Here is an 8,103-nt window from a genome sequence, read left to right as displayed (position 1 = left end):
TTAAACCTAGTTTTCTATTTAGAACTCCCAACTACCACCATATTTGTACATTTCATCCTCCTTTCCATCTCTCCTCCCATTTCATCCCCTATTTCATTCTATCCCCCATCCCACCCATTATATGGAGGAGCTGTTCCCATTATGAAATACATATTCTCCTACTTGTACTCTGAATCCCATAATTGCTTGCCTTATTAAAGCCTTAACCTATTAATAATCCCCTCGCCTATATCTTTAATCTCTTTCTCTACCTCACATTTCCCATGAGCTTTCGAACATGTTAAAATCGCTTCCATATTTCAAATAAAAAAATTAAAATAACTTAGTTGAATCACATATTTTCCTCCAGCTTCTGCTCTGTCTTCTTTTCTTCAAACCAATCATCTCAAATGAGGACCCAATCTGGACCTCTTTACTATCTTAGGTAATGGTATTGCCATTCAGTTGAGCAAATTAAAAACCTTATCATCTCCACTTCTTAATTGCTCCAGCATGTCTTCAACATGCTCTGTTTCATCAAAACTGCTCTCACTAAGACCAACAATGACCTTCCCTTGCATTTTGTGGGCACTTCTAAGACCTCATTTTACTTGGCCTCTCAGTAACATTTGATATTGTTGAAAACACCCTCCTTGCTGCAATTCTCATCCCCTTTGACTTCTCTTTTCCCACTCTCTCTGTTTTTCTTCTACCTTGCTGGCCACTCCTTCTAAATCTTCTTTTTTAGCTCTTTTCTATCTGGCTTTAAATATTTTAAAAATATGAAGGCCTAAATGTAGACCCTGTTTTTGGTTTATATTTTCCCATAGGTAATTTTATCTTCATGATGGGAGTCCTAGACATATTCCCAGCTAAAAAACCCTCTTCTGAGTTCCAGATGCAGAGGTTCCCCACATATTTCTTCTTCAATGTTTAAAATTCATATCAAATCCAATAAATTTCAGTAAACTCATGGTCATTTCTCCCCAAACAGGTTTTCTCAGTCTGTCCAGGCTGCTGTAACAAATAAATAAACTGGATACTTTATAAATAATAGAATTTTATTTCTAACAGTTCTGGAGTCTGGGAAGTCTAAGACCACGGTGCTGGCAGGTTTGATGTCTGGTGAGGGCCCCCTTGCTGGTTCACAGAAGATGCTTTCTTGCTTTTTCCTCACATGGTAGAAGGGGAAAAGGCAGCATTCTTGGGTCTCATTTAAAAGGGCACTAATTGCATTCATGAGATTTCCTCTATCATAATCTAATCACCTCCCAAAGGCCCTGTCTCCTAATATGATCACATTGGTGATTAGGTTTTCAACATATGAATTTTGGAGGGACACAAACATTCAGTCCATGGCACAGGTCCTCTCCCATATCTTGAGGAATGGCACTGCAATCTAGAAATCCAGATATCACCATTGACCCTTATCTCTCCCTTACCACCTATATCTACTCCAGCACTGAATAGACATTTTACCACTTAAATATCACTTGTTTGTGATTTTCAGGTACATTACTCAGTATAGACTTTAGTAATAATATTTCATATTTCCAAATCCCACCTAAATCAGTTAATCTGTGGAGATCCCCTTAAAACTCCAAGATGACTCTGGCCCTTTTGGAATTAGTTTATGATATGAGAAGTCATTTTATGGTTTATAGTTGAACAAATTCAGTTAACTCTAAAGGATTCTTTTAGTTCTTCACTGGCCAGAGTTAATTTCCACAATTGTAGTTTCAAGTAAAATTTTTGTTTTTATTGCTGTTTACATTTTTTAGCTTAAGTTTTTGAGTCATACACTGTCAACCTAAAACAAACTCATTTTTTTCCTTAACCTCCCCTTGGAAATGAAATATATTCCTCTCCATACTTCCCTTAGCCTACAGTGAAAAGTCCAAAAAATTGTGAAACAGGACTACTACCTTTCTCCTGTAGAGCTGTTCCACATTAAGTTGACAAATCTTGCAGGCAGAGGTCATTTGTCAAAAAAAATACTGTATTTATTTGAGTTGAACTCACTTTAGGTGCATGGTGTGCTGGGTTGGTTATCCAGCTCTTCTTAAATATTTTATCAAACTCTTAATTTGTTTGAAAAATAATAAAACCTCATAATAAAATTTTAAAATGTTCTTGTATCTCAAACTGTGCATTAGAGAAAACACAATTATAGCTCTTCACCATATTATATACCTCCATTATGCTAAATTCAGTAGTCAAGTGGTTGCAAGTGTATTTCAAAATAAACACAAATAATAGTGTGAAAGAGAGCTGCTCTACTTTCCTTTTTTTTTTTTTTTTTTTTTTTTTTTTGAGACAGTCTCACTCTGTCACCCAGTTGGGAGTGCAGTGGCGTGATCTCACTCAGCTCACTGCAACCTCTGCCTCCTGGGTTCAAGCGATTCTCCTGCCTGAGCATCCCGAGTAGCTGGGATTACAGGTGCCCGCCCCTATGCCCAGCTAATTTTTGTATTTAGTAGAGATGGAGTTTCACTATGTTGGCCAGGCTGGTCTCAAACTCCTGACCTCAGGTGATATGCCTACCTCGGCTTTATTTATTTATCTTTTTCTTGATGTCCTAACCAAACTCCAGTATATGAGACATCGTCATCTTATAAATTGCTCTAGTGTTCAAAGGAAAATATAGTATCAGCTATATTTGGAGTTTGGTGGCATGATCATGATCCACTGCAGCCTCAATTTCCTGGGCCCAGGCAATCATCCCACTTCAGCCCCACAAGTAGCTGGGATCATAGGCACATGCCACCACACTGGCTAATTTTATTTTTTGTAGAGACAAAGTCTCACTATGTTGCCCAGGCTGGTCTCAAATACATAGGCTCAAGAAATCCTCCTGCCTTGGCCTCCCGAAGTGCTGGAATTACAGGCTTGAACTGCTGCATGTGGCTAGTATCTGCTGTTTATAAAACCTTAGGGACTCTCTTAGAACTCAGGAAAAGTAACATGCCCTGTATATAGATATTTAAACAATATGGATCAATGACCTAAATGTAGGAGCTAAAACTATAATATTAGAAGAAAATATAGGAGAGAATCATGACTTGGATTTGGCAAAGTATCCTTAGATATGAAATAGAAGTCATAAGCAACAAAAGAAAAAATAAACGAGACTTCATCAAAATTAAAAACTTGTGTGCTGCAAAGGACACCATCAATAAAATAAAAAGGCAACCCACCAAATGGAAGAAAACATTTGCAAATTATATATCTAAGGGACTTGTACCAATACTATATTAAGCGTAATAAAATGACAAAAATGTTTATTAAGATCAATTTTTAAAATGATCTGAATATCCATTTCTCCAAGTGGCTAATAAGCACGTGAATGAAAAGATGTTCAACACCGTCAGTCATCAGGGAAATGCACATCAACACCATGAGGTATCACTTCACAACCACTAGGATGGCTAGGATCAAGAAGACAGATAATAGGTGTCGGTGAGGATGTGGAAAAATTGGAACCTCATGCATTGCTGGTGGGAATGTAAAATGGTGCAGCCACTGTGAAACAGTCTGGCCATTCATCAAACAATTAAACCTAGAGTTACCATCTGACCAAGTATTTTCTACTCTTAGGTGTTTTCATTTCTCTTCCAAGGGAAATAAAATGTTTTGTTTGTGTTCACACAAAAACTTGTACACAAATATGTATTGTAGCATTACTTATGATAGCCAAAAGGTGGAAACAACCCAAAAAGAAACAAAATGTGATATATTTCTACAATAAAATAGTATTCAGTTATCAAAAAGAATAAAGTACTGATACATGCTACCACTTAAATGAGACTTGAAAACATACTAAGTTAAAAAAAAGTCACAAATGTGTACACATTATATGATTCAATTCATATGCGAGTCCAGAACAAGTCAATTTATAGATACAAAATGTGAATTCGTTGTTGCTTAAGGCTAAGGGTGAGCAATTAGATGGGGATTGGGAGATATAGCTAAAAGATGAGAGTTTCTTTTTGAAGTTATCAAAATGTTCTAAAATTTACTGTGATGATGGTTTTGCCTATCTGTGCATATCCTAGAAACTATTGAATTGTACACTTTAAATGGATGAAATGAATGTCATATTAATGATATATCAATAAAGCTGTTTTCTTTTTAAAGAAAATGCCTAGTTTGAAATAATAGGTGGTGAGAGGGGTAGCTCTTCATCAGCACCAGAGGGATGGGCAACTTTTTGCTCTGTGCTCACCAAGGTTGTCCCAGGAAATAGGAGGGAGTATGCTTAGCAGTTAGTTGTGCGCATTCTGGAATCAAACTGCTCAACTTTGAACATTGAAGCGTTTTCTGTCATTTCCTAGCTGTGTCATCCTAGACCCACCGTCTCCCTTCTCTAAGTCTCAGTTTCCTCATCTTAGTAACAACAGCACATGTGGCTGAGGATGTTGTGTGGAGTAGGGGTTGATCAAGTCAGAAAATCCGTGTGTCTGACAGAGCATAGGCACCCTATTGCTTATGCTCTGGGGTAGCTTAGTTGACATTCCTTTACCATCTCAAAGTATTTAGTCAGGGAGAACATCGTCTCAGCCCGTAGCTGCCCAAGCCCCTCTAGCTGGAATTACTTGGGCTTTCTACCCCCCAGGATCTATCCAGTTTACTCCTCACTCAGTCCTGAACTGCACAGTATTTTGTTTCAACAGTTTTAGCCCAGCAGGTCATAGAATGTGGAATGGATCTCACAACCATAGATTTGGCATCAGGTGTGCCCACATTGAAGTCTAGAATCTAGACTCTAGACACCCAAGCGTCCTTCTCAACTCCAGCTTTCTGCTAGATTACTTAGTCTTTGACTATCACCCTGAACCAAGGTTACCTATTGATACTATAGCCAGATCCTGAAGTGACCTTCTTGGATGTGGCCTCAGAATTCTCCTCTGCATATTGTTCTCGCACTTACCAGCTAATCACTGGCATCTTGTCATAAGTGGACCAATTACATGGAGCCATACCCCTCTGCCCACCGAAACTAGGGTGCTCTACTTCCTAGGCTTCTGCTGCCATATTCAAATGTCTGACCATCTACTCCATTTAAAAGAAATCCTGTCTAAAATTTTACCTAAGTGGCCAAATCTTCAGATCCAAATAATTAGAACACCAGCAGTCCATTGAGTTGGACACAGTAGAGTAGAATACCAGCTGTGTAAAGGACACAGCCTACAGCCTGGTCAGTTTCTTTATATGGAATCAAGCCTTTTCCCTTCTGCCGTGAATCAGCACTTGAGCCTCCAGCATGCATTTTGCTGAGCCCTAGGTAGGAAGTGAATTAATAAAAGATGTTGAATATTCCCTTGATTGTAAATAGGTCTTTTGATGGTTGGAAGACTAGGGAGATTGGCAACTGTAAAATTCAACATGTGGGGTTTAACAGCTTCTCAGAATAAAAGTCGACCCCTGAGTTTTTTTGTTGGTTTGCTTTCCTCCATTTTGTCTGTGCCCTAGAATCACTAGCAGTGAAAATCTGAAACGTCACAATTTTACTCTGGAATTTTGAAAGCTGCCAGTACTCCAACTGAAACATACCCAGGTTTACATATTTTCTTTTTATTTTCCTCCTGTTTTCATAGAAGTTGAATAGAATTAGAAGACAAATTAGTCATCAAAACAAACTCAAATCTCGCCTGTAATCCCAGCACTTTGGGAGGCCGAGGCGGGCGGATCACGAGATCAGGAAATCAAGACCATCCTGGCTAACATGGTGAAACCCTGTCTCTACTAAAAATACAAAAAAATTAGCCGGGCGTGGTGGCGGGCACCTGTAGTCCCAGCTACTCAGGAAGCTGAGGCAGGAGAATGGCATCAACCCAGGAGGCAGAGTTTGCAGCGAGCCGAGATCATGCCACTGCACTCCAGCCTGGGCGACAGAGTAAGACTCCATCTCAAAAAAAAAAGAAAAAAAAAGACATATTACAAAGTCTTTAAAAGCATTCCCTCTGTTGTCCATTGACTCTTGGGGAAAGAAGTGCTCTAGTTTTTTTCTGCAAAATTGGGCATGTACTTTAGCAAGATCATTTACAAGACTCTTTCTCTCTCTCTCTGTCTCTCTCTCTCTCTCCCCCCATCTCCCTCCCTCTCCCTCTCTCCCTCTCCCTTTCTTCTCTTTCCCTCACCATCCACCACCTTTCTTACCTTTACAAGATGAATGAGAGCTGGATTTTTAAAAATTTTCTGTGGGGTGTTGTCTAAAATCGGGACACCATGGTGATAGTTTAAAGGGGCAAAATGCTTTTTAAAGGATGACAGGAGGAAGGAATAGGTTAATGTTCTAACTTGGGAGTCATTGATACTAGCTCACAGGTCACTGAGATCCTTCTCTAACAAACTATAGAAATCAAGAAGTAGTTGTTGGTTTGTTTTTCCCAAGATTGGCAGATTAGAGGCATTCAGCATGCCTCAGCCACTTGCAAATAGCAAGATAGTATATAAAGATCAAGTCTGTGAGCTTTAATTCAAGAAGCAAATGGTAATCTACCAGAATCTTAAAGAACAACCCAGATCCTAGAGAAGAAAACACCGGCAAACAGCCCTCATGGTAGTGTCCAGCTGATAAAAGGATAGAAAAAAAAAGAAAAAATCCTACCTGCATGAAAATAATTACAAAAATTAGAAGTGCTAGCATCTCCAGATGAGAAGGAACCAGAGCAAGAATTCTAGCATCAAGAAAAATCTGAATGTATTGATACTATCAAATGATTACAACAGCTCTCCAGCAATGGTCCATAGCCAAAATGGAAACATGGAAATGACAGATAAAGAATGTAAAGCATGGATTGCAAGAAAGCTCAGTGAGATCCAAGGCAAGGTTGAAAATCAATACACCGTTCTCCTGCCAGCATTACCGACCTGAACCCTCATGTGAAGGGTGCAATTCCTAAACTGGAGCTGGGTAGTAGTAAGCTGGCACTCCCGTATGACCTCTAGTGCAATAGCCTCAGAATCAGACATGGTCCAGACTTGAAGGACTTAGAGGAATGTCTGCATACTGACTCCTGGGACATGGTGATGGCACTGAAGCTGCTGCTAGGGGCTGGCACTGTGGCCTATGGTGTCCCCAAATCCATGTTCACCATGGAAGGCAAACACAGCCATCTTCTTCAATTATATCAGTGGCATGCAGCAGGACACTATCCTAGCCAAAGGCTTCACTTCAGGATCCCCTGGTCTCAGTACCCCATTAACGATGATATTCTGACCAGACCTTGAAAAATTTCCTCTCTAACAGGCTCAAAAGACCTGCAGATGGTGAACATATCCCTGTACATGGTGTCTCAACCCAATGTTCAGGAGCTTCCTAGCATGCACAAGCACCTAGGGCTAGACAACAGAGAATGAGTGTTGCCATCCATTGTCAAAAGAGTACTCAAGAGTGTGGTGGCCAAGTTCAATGCCTCACAGCTGATTACCCAGTGGACCCAGGTATCCCTGTTGATTCAATGGGAGCTGCCAGAGAGGGCCAAGGACTTCAGTCTTATCTTGGAGGATGTAGCCATCACAGAGCTGAGCTTTAGCTGAGAGTACACAGCTACTGTAGAGGCCAAACAAGTCGTCCAGCAGGAGGCCCAGCAGGCCCAGTTCTTGGTAGAAAAAGCAAAACTAGAACACCAGCAGAAGACTGCCCAGGCCAAGTGTGAAGCCGAGGCCGCTAAGATGCTTGGGGAAGCACTGAGCAAGAACCCTGGCTACATCAAAACTCACAAGATTAGGCAGCCCAGAACATCTCCAAGACAATCACATCACAGAATCATATCTGTCTCACTGATGACAATCTTGTGCTGAACCTACAGGATAAGACTTTCACCTGGGGAAATAAAGGCAGCCTCATTAAGGGTAAGAAATTAGCCTGGTAACCAAGAATTTTACCTCCAAAGAGAAAGTGAATCTGCTTCTCCAGTTTTTGAGAACCCAGTTACAAACCCAGCACAGCCCCACCCTGCCCCAGTGTCATGTGAAATTTCCTTTTACCTGAAGCTATCCTCCCAACTCCTCCTGAATAAAGAAAGACTAAAGATCAGCCCTTTTTCTGTGGAATTACTTTTCTCCTCCCTGTGTTGGCCAGGGGTGTTGTGACAGTGTGTGATTCCTCAATGATTTCCT

At 40.3% G+C, this 8,103-nt stretch overlaps 1 pseudogene; it reads left to right on the top strand.

Annotated features, from left to right (window-relative positions):
• The first annotated feature begins 7,005 nt into the window (after positions 1-7,005).
• LOC129462005 (prohibitin-2-like) lies at positions 7,006-7,856 on the top strand (annotated as a pseudogene).
• Positions 7,857-8,103: the final 247 nt, after the last annotated feature.

This window comes from Symphalangus syndactylus, chromosome 2, assembly GCF_028878055.3.
Source record: "Symphalangus syndactylus isolate Jambi chromosome 2, NHGRI_mSymSyn1-v2.1_pri, whole genome shotgun sequence".
Taxonomy (NCBI): Eukaryota; Metazoa; Chordata; class Mammalia; order Primates; family Hylobatidae; genus Symphalangus; species Symphalangus syndactylus.
Note: the sequence above shows the minus strand (reverse complement) of the source record. Positions and strands in the feature narration are given on the sequence as shown.